Here is a 19196-nt window from a genome sequence, read left to right on the forward strand (position 1 = left end):
GAGATGAGATCAGCCATGACCATATTTAATTGTGGAGTAGGTTTGTCGTGTTTGCCTACTCTGGCTCCTGGTTCCTATGCCCTTATGTTCTTAACCAGCAGCTGTGTAAACAGCACTTACAGTGAGCATCCGGTTCCTTGCTTTCAAAGCAAGCTGTAATCCTTGGCTTTAAAACAATGGTTTTCCCATTTCTACAAGATCAAAGAAACAGAAGAAAAAGATGGGGGTGGTCATTACAATAGGGGAATTGGTTGATTACAAACGCAAGAGTAAAAGGGGTAGACATAGACCATTAAGTTCGTTAAACTATCGAGGCCATTCAAGATGATCATGGCTGATTTTGGAATGGGAGAAGAGTAGGAAAGAGAATGGGATAGAGGAGAGATGTGGGGAGGAGGTTGGGAAGAAAGAGGAGTTGGAGAGAGGGAAGCAAGGGGGTAAAGAAGGAGGGAGGAGAGAGTAGAATGGGGAGAAGAGGGTTGAGAGTATGATGGGGAGAGAGAACATGAGGGAAGACAGAGTAAGATGGGGAAAGAGTAGGGTGGGGAGAGGGAGGACGAGATAATATAGGAGTAGGAGGGAGCAAATGAAATAATGGTGGCGTGGAAATAACCATGCACCAAAAGACATTTGTTTTAAACTCTCTGATGCTTAATTTTTAAGTTGACAATTGCTGCCAGTTGTTATTTGCCACATGATTCATGGCTTATTTTCCAGTGTGGTTTTTGGGTTCCAGGAATACAGGGAGCTCAGTGTGGCCTCAGGTCACTGGCAGCAGTAAATAAATACACTTTCAAATTATAATCACTGCACAGAAACAAAGCCCCTCAGTCACTCACTGCTGTAATAAAAAGTAAAAATAAATACATTGCTTGGACTCATAGCAGCCCCAGTGTGAGAAGTTTGGTTCACAAGACATCTATTGAATATCGTCTGTTCAGTATTTCTCCCTCGATCTGGGTCTGTGTTTGATTCTCAGATGATGTCCTGGTGCCTCGGCCCTTGCTATGAATCTGCAGACCATACGTGCTACACAGAATCAATTTCATGATCCACATCTTTGTGATCAAATCAAATTCCCTTCATCCTCTTACCCACCGCCTAGCCATGTCCCTCCCTCATTTTGCAAGGGGGCTGTTCCAGCCTCATGTCCTGAAACTATTCCCTCCAAATCACCCGGCAGCTTTTCTGTAACCTGTACCAGCAAACTGTTTCATTTCCATTACTCCCTCATTTTCTCTCACCTTTGCTCCATCTACAATTGTTCACTATCGTCACTTGTCTGTGGGACTCCCTCCCCACCCACAAACATCCCTCAATGATTTCTTCTTCTTTAATTGTCCTCTCCAATATTTACCCTCCTGTTCTTTACTCCTGGCAGTGTTGGTCACTTGGTGTCTTTAGCATTGGAATCTACTGCCTTTCAGTTGCTGACAGTGTCCTTCAAATCTCACAATGCTATTAAATAACCGAGAAAGCAACGATGCAAAAATTAAGAGAAAGAAAGGAGATGGTGGGGTAGTGATGCTATCTTTAGGCTAGTAACCCAAACTGATCCTCTATGGAATGGTGGTTCTGAGGAAGGGCCACTTGACCTGAACTGTTAACTCTGATTTCTCTCCACAGATGCTGCCAGACCTGCTGAGCTTTTCCAGCAATATTTGTTTTTGTTTCTGATTTACAGCATCTGCAGTTCTTTCAGTTTTTAATCCTCTGGGGTGGCACGTTGGCTCAGTGGTTAGCACTGCTGCCTCACAGTGCCAGGGAGCCGGGTTCAATTCCTGCATCGGGCAATTGTCTGTGTGGAGTTTGCACATTCTCCCTGTGTCTGCGTGGGTTTCCTCCGTTTTCCTCCCACAGTCCAAAGATGTGCAGGTTAGGTGAAGTGACCAAGCTAAATTGCCCATATGTTAGGGGCAAACGTAGGGGAATGTGTCTGGCTGGGTTGGTCTTCAGAGGGTTGGTGTGGACTTGTTGGGCCAAAGGGCCTGTTTCCACACTGTAGGGAATCTAATCTAATCATAAGTTCAATTCTCACCAGAGCAGCCAATGCACTTTGCCAGCATGGTGGCTCAGTGGCTAGCACTACTGACTCACTGGTCATGGGCTCAACTCTAGCCTTGGATGACTGCCTGTGTGGAGTCTGCATGTTCTCCCTATGTCTGCATGAGTTTCCTCATGGTGTTCTGGTTTCCTCCCAAAATCCAAAGATATGCAGGCTTGGTGGATTAGCCATGGGAAATGCAGGGTTACAGTGATGGGGATGGGGGTACATTTGGGAAGATTGATGGGCCCAATGACCTCTTTTTGCACTATCAGGTTTATATGAGTTAAATGCATTACATGAGGAATCTGAAATATAAGTTGTAACAGACTGACTTACTTAAATTGAGCAATGTAAATCAATAGGAAAATTAAAAACATTTGAATAAATTGACAATTTCAATTAAGTGTTTGCAATCCTTACCTTCACTACAGCAATATATACTATATGGATGATGCCGCATGCCTGGACTGTTACACAAGCCAATAAGTTAATGTGAATTCAGTGAACTCTCTTCCATCATTAAGGTTCAGGATTTCACAAACATGTTTATCATTTCTTGCCAGCTCTGAGACTCCTCTGTTGCGAGGCAATAAACTGGCTGTGGTCTAGGAAAAGCTTATTCTGCTGCTTTCTACTGGAAGCCCTACGCAGCCTGTGCCAGAGTCAGATCTTTCATTCCAGTTGGCTTTGGGGAGGCGTAGTGATAATGTCCCTAGATTAGTAGTTCACGGATTCAGGCCAATGCTTGGGGGATATGAGTTTGAATCCCACCATGTCGGATGGCGGAATCTGAATTCAATAAACATTTGGAGTTAAAAGCCACCAGCTAGCTACCATGTAGCTGCTGTGAATTATGAAAAGCCATCAGCTTCACTGATATGCTTTAGGGAGGATAATTTGCCATCCCTAACTGGTTTGGTCTACATATTCCTCCAGACACACAGCAATGTGGTTGACTCTTAAATATCTTCAGGGTCAAGGCACACAATTTCAAGGCACAAATACAGATGACCATAGATTGTGATCCAGCCAGTGATGCCCAAAACAGGACATTGGTTAGGGCACTTTTTGAATATTGCATGCAATTCTGGTCTCCTTCCTATCAGAAAGATGTTGTGAAACTAGAAATGGTTCAGAAAAGATTTACAAGGATGTTGCCAGGGTTAGAGGATTTGAGCTATAGAGAGAGGTTGAATAGGCTAGGGCTGTTTTACCTGGAGCGTCAGAGGCTGAGGGATGACCTTATAGAGGTTTACAAATTCATGAGGGGGCAAGGATAGAATAAATAGGCAAAGTCTTTTCCCTGGGGTGGGGGAGTCCAGAACTAGAGAACATAGTTTATGATGAGAGGGGATAGATATAAAAGAGACCTAAAGGGCAGCTTTTTCATGCAGAGGGTGGTACATCCATTGTATGAGCTGCCAGAGGAAGTGGTGGAGGTTGGTACAATTGCAACATTCAAAAGTTATCTGGATGGGTATTTGAATAGGAAGGGTTTGGAGGGATATGGGCCAGGTGCTGGCAGGTGGGACTAGATTGGGTTGGAATATCTGGTCGTCATGGATGAGTTGGACCGAAGGCTCTATTTCCGTGCTGTACATCTCTACGACTCTATGAAGTAGGAGCAGGAGTAGGCCATCTGGCCCATCGAGCGTACTCCACCATTCAATAAGATCATGGCTGATCTTTTCATAGACTCAGCTCCAGTTACCCACCCTCTCATCATAACTCCTAATTCCTTTAATGTTCGAAAACCTATCTAACTTTGCCTTGAAAACATTTAACGAGATAGCCACAACTGCTTTTCTGGGCAGGGAATTCTAATGATTCACAACCCTTTGGGTGAAGAAGTTCCTCCTCAACTTAGTCTTAAATCTATTCCCCCTTATTTTGAGGCTACGCTCCCAGTTCTAGTTTCATCAGCCAGTGAAAACAATCTCCCTGCTTCTATCCTAGCTATTTCTTTCATCATGTTATGCTTCTATAAGATTCTCCCCTCATTCATTCTTCCTGGATGAATAAAAAAAATTAATCTTAGCAGGGCAGTTCCAATATATTATCATCAAGGAAGCCACGTGATGTGTATGGGGCCAGTTAGATATGCACAAGTTCAGAAGATGGTGGCTAATTTAGCATCTCTGACTCATGATTTAAACATGGGCAAATGAGCAATCTCCAAGCTCATAATCCAAGCCAAGTCGGGCTCCTTCTGCTACCCCTTCCCAAACAAGGTGAGATGACTGAATGTATTCCAAAGCTGACAGCTGATTTTTTTAAAAAATGAAATACAAAGCAAGAAGGAGGAAGAAGAAGGAGGAAGAAGAAGGAGGGAGAGGAAAGAGGGAGAAGAAGGAGGGAGAAGAAGGAGGAAGAAGAAGGAGGGAGAGGAAGGAGGGAGAAGAAGGAGGGAGAGGAAGGAGGGAGAAGAAGGAGGGAGAAGAAGGAGGAAGAAGAAGGAGGGAGAAGAAGGAGGGAGAATAAGCTAGAAGTGAGGATGAATGGGCAAGAGAGAAAAGGGGAGAGGAGGAGAATGGGATGAAGGAAACAGATGGCAGGGCAGGGAGGAGAGGGGGAGAGCATGAGGGAACTAGCAGAGTGCAGGGTGCACTGTGACCAATGGGGGAAGAGAAACAAATAGGTGGGGACAGAGCAAGGAGAGAATGGGAGACACCATGGAAATGATAAAGTGAAGAGGGGAGAAAGGCATGGTAGGATGTCAGAGTAAGGAGAGAGGAAAGAAGGCAGGAGGTGGCAGGGGAGAGGTTGGTAGAAAGGAGAGAGCCAGGGTAGAACTCCACTCCACTGGATAGGATAGCGATGTCTGAACGTCATTGGGAATCCTCAGCACTGCAGGGGCTCTGGTGCCCAAGGCTCATTCTCATGACCTCTCCTTGAATCTAGCCCAGGAGATGAGCCCACCATCATTGCAACACATATAACCACAGCAGAGCTCAGAATAATCACCATCACATTTTCTAAGAACAGTCCCCTCTGGCTCTGGCTCAGGAGGTCACCTCAGTGGGTATGCACACGAGATAGGGAGGTACTGGGTGGTAAACACACCTGTAAGCAGATGCGACAAAGATAGAGACAACAATCAATAGACCCCCTTCATGTACTGGAGGTAGACACTGTCCACTTCAGTTGGGCACAAAAACAGGACATTGAGATTCACTGGAAAGGAAATTGTGTCAACATGTGGGGTCTTGGGCTGAGAATGGAAGAGTCTCATCATGGGTTCCACGATTTGAGAATATGGGTTTCCCCATTCAGAAAGTGAAGAATCTCATGGAGAGCCATACATGGCAGCATGTGGGTGCACCCTGATACACACAGGATACACACCATGACTAGCCAGCGTCAGTCACACTGAGGGGGCAGCAATATCTGGAAGGGATGCCAGTTGCCAAGGTAGAGTAAATAAATCACCATAGTTCTAGATGACCATCAGGCTGCTTTCTCATTAGAGTCATGACTGGTGGTGAGTTTAATTTAAGGATCACCAGGCCTCAGGCCAAGGGAGAGATTGTGAAGATGGTAGTTGTAGTGACTGAGAAGGATGAGGGTACCTCCTCTTGAGTGTAAGGCCTCCATGCCCTCCCTGCCAATTATTCTTTCTACAATGCCCTCCCGATGCCTGGGACCATGCCCTTCCTGCAGAGACTGGTTTCATCTCCAACTCCACTAGACCCAAAACCTGATAGTGCATGGCCTGCTCTTGTGATCCTTATGCTCAGCTGCCCACACCCCTTCTCCATTTGTGCATCTCAGGCTTCCCCTTCCATTATAACCACCAGAAAGGTGACTGTCCTCTGCACTGGACCAACGGGCTTGAACTAACTGGAGGTCACCCAACATGCCAATGACTGGATTCCTTTGGCACCATTCACATTTCATGGTGCCCATTGAAATCTTCAGAGTAACTGGGTCGAGGCATTGAGTATAGGAGTTGGGACACTATGTTACAATTGTGTACGGCATTGGTGAGGCTGTGCTTGAAATATTCTGCGCAGTTTTGGTTACCCTGTTCTAGGGAAGGCATGGTTAAACTAGAAAGAGTACAAAGAAGATTACCAAGGATGCTGCTGGGACTAGTAGGCCTGAGTTCGAGGGAGAGGTTGACCAGGATAGGACTTATTCCTTGGAACGTTGGAGAATGAGGGGTGACCTTATTGAGGTGAATAAAATCATGAGGGGCATAGATATGATGAATGTGTGTCGTCTTTTTTTCCCCCAAGGATGGGGAATTGAAAATGAGAGGGCATAGGTTTAAGATGGGAGGGCAAAGATTTAAGAAGGACCTGAGGGGCAAGTTCTTCACGCAGACAGTGCTGCACGTATGGAACAAGCTGCCTGAGAAAGTGGTTGAGGCAGGTACAATAGCAACATTTAAAAAACATTCGGAGAAATGCATGGATGGAAAGGTTTCCAAGGGATATGGACCAACTGCGGGCAACTGGAACGAGCTGAGTGGGCATCATGGTCAGCATGGCGCAGTTTGGGCTGAAGGGCCTGTTTTCATGCTGTATTACTCTACAGTTGTATCTGGCACCTTGGCATGTGCCCATCTGTTCCAGATACGATGTGGAGGAGCCAGTGTTGAACTGGCGTGGACAAAGTTAAAAAGCCCACAGCACCAGGTTACAGGCCAACAGCTTTATTTGGAAGCACTATCAGGTAGCTCTGAGGAAGGAGCAATGCTCCGAAAGCTTGTACTTCCAAATGAAGCTGTTGGACTATAACCTCAACTGGTTTTCTTTATAGATTTAGAATCCCTAGAGGGTTGGTGGATCATTCTCCCTCCGTCCTGGTGACTGATGGGCCGTTTTGGAAAGGCTAAAAGGGTATATTACTTCCTCTCCCGCCCCCTCCCCACCTGCCTCGGTTCTTGCTCTGCTGAGTACCTAAAAATACCCAGCCCGCTTTCACATCTAACACACACTGCCCGTTCCTCCCCCTTTGTGTCTCCCTCTCATTCCGGACCGGAATCCCTAGAAAATGCAAGTCCCTCCAGAAGTTAAGGATTAAAGAAGCAGCAAAAACACGATTTTAAACTTTTTGTTTTCTCGCTGCGATTCGAAGTTGCAAAAAAAAATCAAAACCTGGTCGTCTTAACTTGGGCGGTGGCTGAAAAAAAAATGGTGAGATTCCGTGTTCTCCCTCCCCTGAATTGTAACACACAGAAGACAAACATGTTCCTAACGGGCTATCTCATGGGGGAGAGCTCCTGGACAGATGTAAATGAAACCATCTGATGTGTGCCGTAGCCAATCGTGCTGTGGTAAAGTGGAAGTTATAGAGCGGGGCTGGGATTGAGTTACACACACATGGGGGGATAAAAGTTGATGCTGCTCCCTGATGGTATAGAGAGAGAGAGAGAGAGACAGACAGACAGAGTGGCGTGCAGTGCAGTGGGGATCAGATCACACCAGAGGCTGTGCAGGTTGGGGAAGTTGCTTGCAAAATGTCCCTAGACAGCACTGTGTGGCCAAACCAAGCCGCAAGGTGTGGCATCACAGCCAAGAGGAAACAAAGGATAGCCTGAATCCGTCTGGCTGTTTGTTACTGACTGCAGTCAACGTGCACCGAGACTGAATTGCATGAAGACATCCCATGCAAGTGTCCGCACAAGGAACTCAAACTCGAGGTAAGATTTAAACCAATTCTCAGTCGTTCCGCGGTTTCTGCTTTGTCTTCTCCAAACTGACTCAAGCGAGGGTCCTCTTTTTTTTAAATTGTCGCTGCTGTCCTAATGGTGTGAGTGCTGCTTCCTCTGATCCACATGTTTTACACTGATGTATTCCCCGAGCTATTCTCACACTGATGTGAGCTTTTGCACATCAACTGCCTCACAGCTCCCCCACCCACCCCCCTCAGTTCAGCGAGGTCTCTCCGTCTTTTGTACAAGAAAGTGTTCTTGTTCCCCTGTTTGCAGTCCACAGATCGGGATTTTATTCCCAGTTTAAGGGACGTGTGTGAGACCATACATTTTTATATCCTTTGTGTTAGAGCTCATTTGCTCCCACCCTCCCTGGACAGCAAGTCTGTCAGCTTCTGAAAGGACAAAAGTCTCGGGTTGAACCCTGGGCATGGAATCCTTTCCGAAACGCCTAGCTGATCTTCTGTGTATTTCGGATACTTTCAGCATTTGAATCATATTTCCAGAATTTGTAGCGGTTTTTGTTTTATTTCGTCTGAGCAACACCTTCTCTCTCTGTTTCTAAATAAAGTTTACAAAACTCAGTGTAATCCTGCAGAGTGTTGGGGAGAATCTCACAATAACAAATTCACACACTTAGGAGATTAGGCGGAAATAAAATGGAATTGATCATGTCACAACCTTCCTGTTGTGAGATCACCCCCCCCCCCCCTCCTCCACCAGCCCCTCAGAAAGACGTTATGGCACACTTTCAAAAAACAGCACAGGAGTTATTGTCTGTGACCATGTCAATGTGTATCTCTCAATCAACACCACAAAATCAGATCTGACTATCACTCTACTTCCCAGTCACAAATTGGCTGCTGTGTTTCTGACATTGCAACATTGCTTTGTTTATGTTGGCATTGCTGACAGACATCCACATATTAGTTTTAGTTAAAAATCACACAACACCAGGTTACAGTCCAACAGATTGATTTGGAAGCACTAGCTTTCGGGGCATCGCTCTGTCTTCAAGCAGCTGTCTCACCTGATGAAGGAGCAGCGCTCTGAAAGCTAGTGCTTGCAAATAAAGCTGTTGGACTGTAACCTGGTGTTGTGTGATTTTTAAAAAGTTTGTCCACCCCAGTCCAACACCGACACCTCCATGTCATGTTCTTTTTAAGCACAGTGCCATTGGGTTTGATTCCACCCTCAGGTGACTTGCCAGTGTGAAGTTTGTGCATTCTTCCTGTGTCTGAGTGGGTTTCCTCCCACAGTCCAAGTCTGTGCAGGTTAGATCGGTTGGCAGTGATAAATTTCAATAGTATCCAGGGATGTGCAGGCTAGGTAGATTAGCAGTGGGAAATGTGGAGTTACTGGTTAGGGGGTTGGTCTGGGTGGGATGCCCTTCAGAGGGTCAGTGTGGACTTGACAGGGTTAATAGCCTGCTTCCACACCTTAGGGATTCTGTGATTTTAGTCCAGAGGATCACATTTCAAGAACTCGTTCCCTCATTTTATTCCCTCAACTTCACTTTTAACTCTTACTTCCCCCTCCTGTTCTAACTATCTAGCAAAGGCAGCATCCAAACCAGTGACATACACATTATGGATGTAAATGGAATTTCAGTGTTGTCACTTGGGTCAGCGCTTCTTTGTTACCCAACTCTGACTGCTCACACTCTCTACAAGAAGTCACTGAAATGGAACAGCAAGTCTATCCGCATCGAAAAGTTTGGATTAAATTCTGGGCATGGAATCCGTTCCCAAATCCTGACTGATATGCTGCAACATTTTTGGATCTTATTTCTAGAATTTGCAGTCTTTTATTAAAATATATAAGCAGTTCATTTTCTCTCTTTTTCTTCATTAGAGTTAACACTCTCGAGAAATCGTGGAGAGCAGGGATGAATTCCTTGCTTGGGTTTGATTGGGTTATTTCGAGTGGGCTGACGTTTGTAATGTACATTTTCTATTCCAGACTAATTATAAACCTAGAAATTTGCTGTGAGGAGCAGTCATTTGTGGCTTGAGAATTTAAACAGCAAGTTGCTGATACCAACTCCTGCAAGAAAACCAGAAAGGGCGATAGCTTTTGTCACACATGTAACAAATAACGTATTTGCCTCAATAATGAATGACCTGCTAACAAAATCAATTGAAATTGAAGACTGCGATTTTTTTGAGAAGGAAATTTCATTTGTAACCTTATATGTTGCAGAATGTGTTGTGTGCTTTCCACTTTAATTGAAGAGGAATTTCGCTTCATAAATATCCTCAAATATGGGCAACCAAATAAAAATTGATACCCACACATTGAAACCTAGTTGTTAAATATGCGATCTTTAAAAAGACTTTGTGCTGACTAAAGCAGAGTTTATTTTAGCTGGTATAGCGTAAGCAAATTCACTCAAATTCATATCAAACAATCTCAAAATAAGTGGTTTGATTTTTGAGTTCTGAGCATGCTTACACACCAGTTCGTAGAATCTATTTTATTTTTTAAAGTACTTAAATACCACTGGGAACTTTCATCTACACTGTTGGACTGTGTAATTAATCAATTGTATGTGTGAATTCTCACCCAAAATTGTTCGCAACAGTGGGAACCATTCAATATATAGATTTAATGAAATGCTTAGTTTCTTTCTATTAGAAGCAGACCATCTATAGAATAAACTGACTGTCTCAGCAGTAAATGATGAACAGTTCCAAGCATCCTGAACAGTATCCGCACATTGTGGGACTTTCATCTTTGTGGAGTAGCTCACCAGCAGCCACTGATTCACTAATTAGGGTCTGAGGGAAGTGTAAGACTCTGATGCCAGTTTTGCATTTATGCTGGACTTATGTATCAGATGGCCCTTTTCATCGGATTGTTGGACTGGTGTGGGATGTCTCTAAAAGTTAGCTGCAGGCCAAATAGAAATTACAGGGTGTTTGCATCTAAGAGGATCAGTGATGCCAAACAATTTTCAGGATTTTAATTTTTTGCTCTAAGTCTTATCGTTAATGGGAATGTGCTCTCTTGTTTTCCCTTGACTGATTACTCTGACATATCATGTTTTTAGATTTGAAAAGAAAGGAAACAATTAGCTTAAAATACAAAATAGTCAGGCAAAGACTATCTGGCACAATATTGGATCGAGATGGATAGGTGGAGATGGTGTTTTCTGCTGCACGAATTATTAATACCTAAGCACAATTTGCAAAATAGTAAAGAAGCTCTTAGGGTGTGTAGCTAGACCACTTTTAATCATTTGTTCATGGCATGTTGGAGTTCTTACTGGAGCAATAATTTGATTCCCCATCCCAAATTGTCCATCTAAATGTGGTAATAAGCTGCTTTCTTGAACTGCTGCAATCCTGTGCATTTTTTTGTACTAGAAGGGTAAGAATTCCAGAATTCTAGACCAGCAGCAGTGGTAAAATGGTGGGTTTTTTTTGTCCCCCCAGTTTGCTGATATGTTTCAGAACGACAGTGAGTGAAGGATGGAACTGGAACCAGTCTTTGCACACTTTTTTATGAACATTTATTTGAAGTGATACACCTGCTAACAAAACAACCATATTTTCAGTCTGTGTCCTATTTATAGGAGTAAAAGTGAATCCCCAATTAATGCTCAACATCCTGTATATAATTAAAACGCAGTTAGTGTGAAAGTGACAACAGAGAGGCATGCAACTTGAAGATTTATTTGCAGGTGGTGTTTTCTTTATGTGCTCAATGCCCTAGTTCTCCTAGGCAGTAGAAGCTGTAAGTTTGAAAGATACTGTTAAGGAGGTATGGGTGAGTTGCTGCAGTACATCTTATAGATGGTACCAGAGGCAGCTATGACACAACAATGGTGAAGGAGGTGAATGCCATTGAGGACCATTACAGCTAATCATATACCTCAACTTCATCTTACTGTCTCCTTCCCACATCCCTTGATTTCCCGAGACCAAATATCTGTCTATCTCAGCTTTACATAAATTCGACAATGGAACAGCCACAAGATTCAAAAACATTCAAGTGAGAAACTTCTCCGATTCTCAGTTCTAAATGGTTATCCTCCGACCCTGAGACGATACCCCAGTGTTGTAGATTCCCCAGCCTAGATTCCGTGAGGAGACTGTGTAACTGAATAGTGTTCGTAGGTATTAGAGGAAATGGTTTTTGACATGAGAAAATATTTGATGTGCGATGACACTGACCAGAAAGAACCTGGCGGCCTTTTCTGTTGCTGCATCTTCCTATTTGTGAAGTAACGTTATACCTTCCCCCACATCCAGTAAATAAAAATGCCAGATAGGCAATGCTATTTCAGACAGTAGGCACTGAGAAGTTGTTCTGCATGTCCATAATTGGTGCAATGCAACCTTCCAGTACTTCCTAGTACTGGCATCAAGATAGCTCCTAAAAGTAGATCACTGTGTATTGCCAATTGTCTCAAATCCAGAAACCTGTTCTGTGGTCACTGGCTGAAAATGAGACCCATTCACTTTAAACTACAGCCTCAGTCTTGTTTACACTTAGGATGTTTTTCTCTGAACATGGTTCTGCTTGGTTGTGCGGGAATGTGTGAACAGAAGTTACAAAGGTGGATTAGAGAACCTTGGAGAAAGAGTATGCTTATATAGCATATTTCATGATCACAGGGAATACCAAAGCATGTTAGAGCCAATTAAATATTTATGAAGAGTGCTCCCTATTATAAGTGTGTTCTAGACTCCCACCAGAGGGAATAACTTCAATTTAATGTATTTGATGGGGATAGGATTTGATAATCAGCTTCAATTAGATCACCCTTCTTACGTTTACATTCAAGGGAATAGAAACCTGGTCTGGACAACACCTTTTAGCTCGCGTACCACTCTGATAAACTGTATTGCATCCCAGTCAGAGCCAATATATTCTGCCTGGGATGTGGTGTTTTGTGCCTTTATGTTTTCATTTTTGCCCCATTGTATTGCATTGTTTTGATCCAATACCCAGCACTGGGGCAGCACGGTGGCTCAGTGATTAGCACCGCTGCCTCACAGCGCCAGGAACCCAGGTTCAATTCCAGCCTCACGTGACTATTTGTGAAGTTTGCACATTCTCCCCGTGTCTGCGTGGGTTTTCTTTGGGCGCTCCGGTTTCCTCCCACAATCCAAAGATGAGCAGGTTAGGTGAACTGGCCATGCTAAATTCCCTGGAGTGTTCAGGGGTGTGGTTTAGGTGCATTAGTCAGGAGTAAATGTAGAGTAATATGTAGGGGAATGGGTCTGGGTGGGATACTGTTTGGAGACAGTGTGGACTTGTTGGGCTGAATGGCCTGTATCTGCAGTGCAGGGATTCTATGATTTCATTAAGCCCTTATATGCATTTCTACCTGCTTACTGACTTTTATTGATTTCTGTACTTAGACCCCAAGATATATCAGCTCGTCCAAAGTTCTCAGCATTTTGGAATTTGGAAAAAATTCTGATCCATTTTCTTGAGGCCAAAGTGAATGACTTATCATCTTGTCACCTCTGTAAATTCGAACATATAATTCACAAGAACATACTAAAAGCTTCAGGGCAGTACTGACGGAGTACTACACTGCCAGAGTCTTTCAGATAAGAAACCAAGGCTCCAAATGCCCCCTCAAAAATGATCCCACTATTTGAAGGGGGCAAAGGCCTTTTGACCAATTGTCTTGGCCAGCACTTTTCCTTCATGCCGTAACACGAAAAATGATTATCTGCCACATTTTCCTGTAATTTAGTGGTGACACGGTATTTGATTCAAATCCCTGCAGCATGGAAAGAGGTCATTCAGCCCATCGAGTCTGCATGGACCCTCCAAAGAGCATCCCACCCAGACCCAGCCCCACCCTACTCCAGTAACTCTAGCGTTTATAATGGCTAATCCACCGAATCTCAACATCTTTGGTCTGTGGCAGGAAATCAGAGCATCTGATAGAAACTGACACAGGCATAGGGAAAGCATGCTGCATACAGACAGCCATCCAAGGCTAGAGTTGAACCCTGTGAGGTAGCAGTGCTAACCACTGAGTCACATTTCACCACAAATGAAAGGACTTGCATTTATACAAGACCAAACCAGTACTGTAATTTTGTCCAGATTAATGCTAAATTTAATTGAACAGTTAACAAAAAGATTACTGCTTCTCAGGGAAGGTAAATTTGCAGATGTGAAAATCTCAAGGTGTTCTAAGTCTATGCACAGCTCACAAAATTACAATGGTTATTACAGTTCAAAAAGTAATGTTGGGATATACAACAGCCAATCTGCATTACAAGGTCTTAAAAACAAGATAGATGATTGGATAAACTGTTTAAGGGTATTGAGCAAGGGCTAAATGTGGGCTAGGTCTTTTGGAAAAAATTCCGTCCTCTTAGTCAAATCTCCAAGATTTTTAACATTATGAGAGCAGACACGGCTGCTATTGTGCATCTCACCTGAAAGGGAGCTGTGAATTATTATGGAATGACTTGAAACTGTCAAAGTTGGGATATAAAGACATGTTCTGTTATTTTTCCTTTTTGGAAGAAGAAAATAAAATATCTTATTCCAAGACTTTTAGCTTGCTATCAGGATTTGTTTTTTAAATGCTCCTTTAATTGGAGGAATAAAAACCAGCAGAGTTATTTGCACTTGAGAGGCTAATAGTCCTCTGTTTATTTCACTGTGAGGTGTGTAAGTTATACTCAGGAAAACCTATGAGATGAGTAAAATTTTCTTTGTCCCTTTAGGCAAAAAAGTGTGTACCCTACAGTACAGACAATATATTAAAAAATGTATATATGTGTACATTGCTCTTTGTATTCCTTATTCTAACAGCAGACACCGATCAAAGCATCCAAAATCTATGAGACAATGGTAGTTTTATCATTTCCGAGAATGATTTTTATTTGTGATTGGTGGTGATTTGTTAACAAGAGTTTAATCTTGACAGTTTAGCAGTGAATAAAACAAAGGACTGCAGATGCTGTTGATCTGAAATAAAAACAGAAATTGCTGGAGAAATTCAGCAGGTCTGGCAGCATCTGTGGGGAGACAATAGAGTTGATGTTTCGAGTCCATTGACTCTTCATCCAAACTGATCAGTTACGGTCTGCCAGGAAGTGAAAAAAAATTAATATAATTGAAGTTCTACACTTTAGACTAAGAATAGTACTTGCTTTGTGCTTTGATAATTTACAAATATACCGTGCAAGTAAATGTCTGACTGTTGTAGTTGAGCTGTAATTGCAGAATTTCCTGTTCAAGTGCAAACTGAATTTGGCATAGAAACTGCGTAGTGTTTCGATGATCAGAATAACATTGAGAGTTTGTGAAAAGCTTTTCACTCCCAGCGCCCACAAATTGACAACAATTAACAATGTGCCTTTTTTTTTGTTTTACAAGTTCCATTGCTGGAAATGTTCTCCTCTGATTGACATGTTCTATGGTGCTTCCTGCTTTCTAAGCTAATATAGACAATTGAGCGCATCAAATGACAGAGGTCACTGTAGGTGGAAAGAAGGCAAACCTTCAAAATAAGTATTCTTTTAATGTGTAAGTGTTAAGACACAAAGCAGCAAAGAGGAATCTTGCAATGATTTGTATTGCTTTGGAATCTTGCAATGATTTGTATTGCCTTGGAAGCAGGAGATTAGGGGGTAGCTTAATCAGTACTTAAAATGATTTGATATACTAGATATGGCAAGAAAATGCAATTGGAAGAAATTCAGAATTCTCCCTTCTAGAATATTGGGGCTATAGAGCTAGTGATGTGCTTGGAGATGGGTATAGTAATGTCCTTTCCCAGTAAAGTAGTTGACGCTAGTTCAGTAAACATTTTTAAAGCCAAGATAGATATTGTTTGAACAATAAAGGAATTAAGGGTTATTTTGAGAGGGCACATACGTGGAGCTGAATCCATAAAAAGCTCAGCCATGAACTTATTAAATTGTGGAGCAGGCTCGAAGGGCCAGATGTGGTCTACTCCTGCTCCTAGTTCTTGTGTTTTTATGTCCTCATATTCTGTGTCTTCCTGCTTACATTGAAATAGGTTTGGGATAGGGAGGTCTGTGGTGAACCTTCTCACCCATTGATGTCCTTACATGACTAATTAAGGGTAATGAGGGACTGAGTCAAGAGTGTGGTGTTGGAAAAGCACAGCAGGTCAGACAGTATCCAAGGAGCAGGAGAATCAACATTTCGGGCCTTCATCGCAATTCCTGATGAAGGGCTTATACCCGAAACGTCAATTCTCCTGCTCCTCGGATGCTGCCTAACCTGCTGTGATTTTCCAGCACCATACTCTTGACTCTGGATCCCAACATCTGCAGTCTTCACTTTCTCCTAATGAGGGACTGATAGAGTGAGCTGTTTTGAAATCAAGAAACCCAGACGAATGGTTTATGAGTTCTGCTGAAATTTAAGAACAGGATCTGACTGAAACTTTGAGTGGACTCTCCCAGCCACTGAATGATGAGGGTAATCCAACCAAATGTTGAATGGTGAGACAAGACTTTTGTTGGTGGGTGGTGAAAGCCAATATGCATTGTGACAATGCTGTGGCTTTAAGAGGATATTTCGTCCTGGTTTAATTTTGAAGAGAGTTTGTAAGGCAGAGGTGATGAGCAGTCTATTAAAACCACTAGAGTAAACAGTTTGTGAGGCTTTGGGGATTTTTATAAAGTTGGAACAATTGAAGCAATCTGGATGAGTGTGGCCAGCTCTCACAGACCAGCATTTCTAGTTTATTTTAGTTCGTGGGTTTCACTTTAAGCAGTGACTGTTGTGGGCTGAAGAAGTAAAAGGTATTTTCCTCTCTCTCAATTACAGCCAAAAGCTCGGGGTTTAGCTTCCAAGGCTGCTGGATTGCATGTGAAATAAAATCTGTTTTTCTGAATTTGTCTTTTTGCCAAAGGCTGTGTTTAAAGGATGCTACTATATTGGAACAGTTAATTAATAATAGTTACTGTGTCTATTATTCTGTTAAGTTTTCCAATAGAGTTGAGTCATTCTAAATTCCTCTTTCTTTGGTTGTATTTTAACTGTAGTGTTTCAATAAATTGTGTTTTGCTTAATGTCAAGTAGTTTGACCATCGCATTGCATCTGGAACACGGCAGTTCACATTTGCCCAAAAACTAAGAAAAAAAAGTTAGGGGTTAGGCGACCTTCTCAATATATCTTGAGGGGGTCTGGGCTCGTTCATAAAACATGCATCATTGTGCAATAGTGAGGACGTTAATCCACAATCTCGCCTCAATGGTATGCAGCTTTCCGTTCCTGGGATACAAGCTAGACAGTTGCAATTCCAACCTGAAATTTAGCGCAGGAACATGATGACTCTAGCTTGCCGCTTGCAGCTCTGGCCTTTTTGTTTTGGACTCCAGGCACCAGCAGCTCAGGGCAGGGTGTTTGTGGTTAGCACTGCTGTCTCACAGCACCAGGGACCCAGGTTTGATTCCACACTTGGGCGAACGTCTGTTGGAGTTTGCACATTCTCCCCGTGTCTGCTTGGGTTTCCTTCAGGTGCTCCAGTTTCCTCCCACAATCCAAAGATGTGCAGGTTAGGTGAATTTGGGCGTACTGAATTGCCGACAGTGTTAGGTGCATTAGTCAGAGGTAAATGTCGGGGAATTGGTCTGGATGGGTTATTCTTCAGAGGGTCGGTGTGGACTTTTAGGGCTGAATGGCCTGTTTCCACACTGTAGGGATTCTATGACTCACTTCCTGGGCAGTGTTCGCACGTGTCCTGTCCACTAGGACCTTTATGTCTCCTTCAAACATGTCAGTTTCCTTCTGTTTAACCTCTCTTGGGTAATTGATAGGAAATGTGTCGGACAGCTGTGGGCTGAGGTTTGTGGTCCCAGTGTTTTTCTTTATTATTTTGAAAATATCCTTTTATGATATAAAATATAAAATTAATGTAAGATATCTTTGTCATACATAGTCAGTAAAGCAGTTTGGTTCTGTACAATTGCGTATGAAGAAACAAATGAACATTAGAGTTTGACTGTATCCAGCAAACAAGCCAAAGGCATTTCTTACTTCTACAAGACTACATTTACATGTATTGGAGGCATTAGGAGGGCCTGATGACTGAATGTATCCCCATTTCACTTCAGCAGAAAGACCTTCGACATTGGTCTTTCCCCACTGTACCTTGGCGGCAGCTGTCCCAACTTTTAGTGCATTCCTCAGCACATAGTCCTGGAGTTTGGAATGTGCCAGTCTGCATCCAGGTGCACGGCTGGACTTTACAGGTAATGCCAGTGCCAGGATCCCAGCAATAGTGGCAATAGCTGGTAGCTTTGCCTGGCGTGACTAGGATGCTACCATGAGTGGAGTGCCATGGGGAGTGAAGTGAGTTTGAGATGTTCAGCTGAGAATACGAGATAAGCCTTGCTGTGTGGGGGTCCCCTCTATGAAACTCACCAAAAACGGCATTAGCTGATTTGTGGTAAAATTGAGCCGATTGTGTTTCTATTTCCCAGTTGTAGCCAATCAGAATGACAGGTGAAATGAGAGGTTAGGCTTGTAACATGAGAAAGTGAGGACTGCAGATGCTGGGGATCAGAGCTTAAAATGTGTTGCTGGAAAAGCACAGCAGGTCAGGCAGCATCAAAGGAGAAGGAGAATCGATGTTTCGGGCATAAGCTTCTCCTTTGATGCTGCCTGACCTGCTGCGCTTTTCCAGCAACATATTTTTAAGCTTGTAACATGAGAACACAGATTGCAATCAGAAAGGACGGAACGTGGGATCAGCGACTTGATCGTGTGTATGTGTGTGTGTGTGCTTGTGTCTGTCTGTGTGGATATCTGTTTGGGGTGGGAGATCAGAAGCAATGTTGGTGGACTAGGGGAGATCAGGCTATGAGGAATTTGGAGAGTTTGTGGCGGAGTGTCCCGTATGTGGGGTCTGGAGAAATGGGTTAGTACCAGCAGTCAGCAGGCCTCACCTCCTCCTGTTACCTAGGTAAAAACAATGACTGCAGATGCTGGAAACCAGATTCTGGATTAGTGGTGCTGGAAGAGCACAGCAGTTCAGGCAGCATCCAAGTAGCTTCAAAATCGACATTTCGGGCAAAAGCCCTGATGAAGGGTCCCCGGTTCATTTCCAGCTCGGGCATCTGTCTGTGTGGAGTTTGCACATTCTCACCTTGTCTGCGTAGGTTTACTTCAGGTGCTCTGGTTTCCTCCCACAGTCCAAAGATGTGCAGGTTAGGTGAATTGGCCGTGCTAAATTGCCCGTAGTGTTAGGTGCATTAGTCAGAAGGAAATGGGTCTGGGTGGGTTACTCTTTTGAGGGTTGGTGTGGACTTGTTGGGTTGAAGGGCCTGTTTCCACACTGTAGATAATCTAATTTAACAGAGGTTTGAAGAGCTAATGATGATATGAAAATTGCTTTTACTTGCTGATTTGCATTACCTGCATAGGGGCAAGAATGTAAGGTCTTGCTGCAGTAACCACCAAAGAAAGCTCTCCAGGCGGGTCTCCCATCTTCCATCCTCCAAATGCTTGAGTTCATCCAATGCTTT

The 19196-nt window shown here is 43.3% G+C and overlaps 1 protein-coding gene across 4 annotated transcripts in view; it reads left to right on the plus strand.

The window, feature by feature from the left end:
* Positions 1–6991: 6991 nt before the first annotated feature.
* Positions 6992–19196, plus strand: part of LOC140495711 (lysophosphatidic acid receptor 4-like) — a 58225-nt gene continuing 46020 nt past the window's right edge. For 2 of the 4 annotated variants that reach the window (XM_072594722.1, XM_072594720.1), the window contains exon 1: positions 7199–7694. The gene's annotated coding sequence lies outside the window, so the exon portion shown is untranslated. The other 2 variants (XM_072594724.1, XM_072594721.1) reach the window with 2 other exon arrangements.

This window comes from Chiloscyllium punctatum, chromosome 25, assembly GCF_047496795.1.
Source record: "Chiloscyllium punctatum isolate Juve2018m chromosome 25, sChiPun1.3, whole genome shotgun sequence".
Classification (NCBI taxonomy): domain Eukaryota; kingdom Metazoa; phylum Chordata; class Chondrichthyes; order Orectolobiformes; family Hemiscylliidae; genus Chiloscyllium; species Chiloscyllium punctatum.